Raw genomic sequence first — 408 nt, forward strand, 5'->3', positions numbered from 1 at the left:
ATATATATATATAATCACATGATAAATTGACAAGTTTTGGATTCATGACTCAATTTATTTCAAGCTTTGATACAGCCTATGACTACACTTTACAGTTCGCTATTACACAAACAATAGTGTCCATAGTCACGTCTTCATTGCCATTGCTTGGTAGCAGCTTCCAACGGATGACATTCCCATTCCTCAGCATTCCTGAACTGTCCACAGCCTCAGCTAGCAGCTTCTAACAGCAACAGCTCACAATGACTGAACCCCAGCAGTTCTCCAAATAACTGCAACTCAAGTCAAAGTTATGTTATGGCCCACAGTCAGTCGGCCAGTCTGCCTCAGTGTGAAGCAGCCATCTGGGGTCTCCTCCAACCTGAAGGGACAGCAGGTCAGGTCCCCCAGGAACTGGGTGGCCCAGTT

The sequence above is a fragment of the Cryptotermes secundus genome, unplaced genomic scaffold, assembly GCF_002891405.2.
Source record: "Cryptotermes secundus unplaced genomic scaffold, Csec_1.0 scaffold442, whole genome shotgun sequence".
Lineage (NCBI taxonomy): Eukaryota > Metazoa > Arthropoda > Insecta > Blattodea > Kalotermitidae > Cryptotermes > Cryptotermes secundus.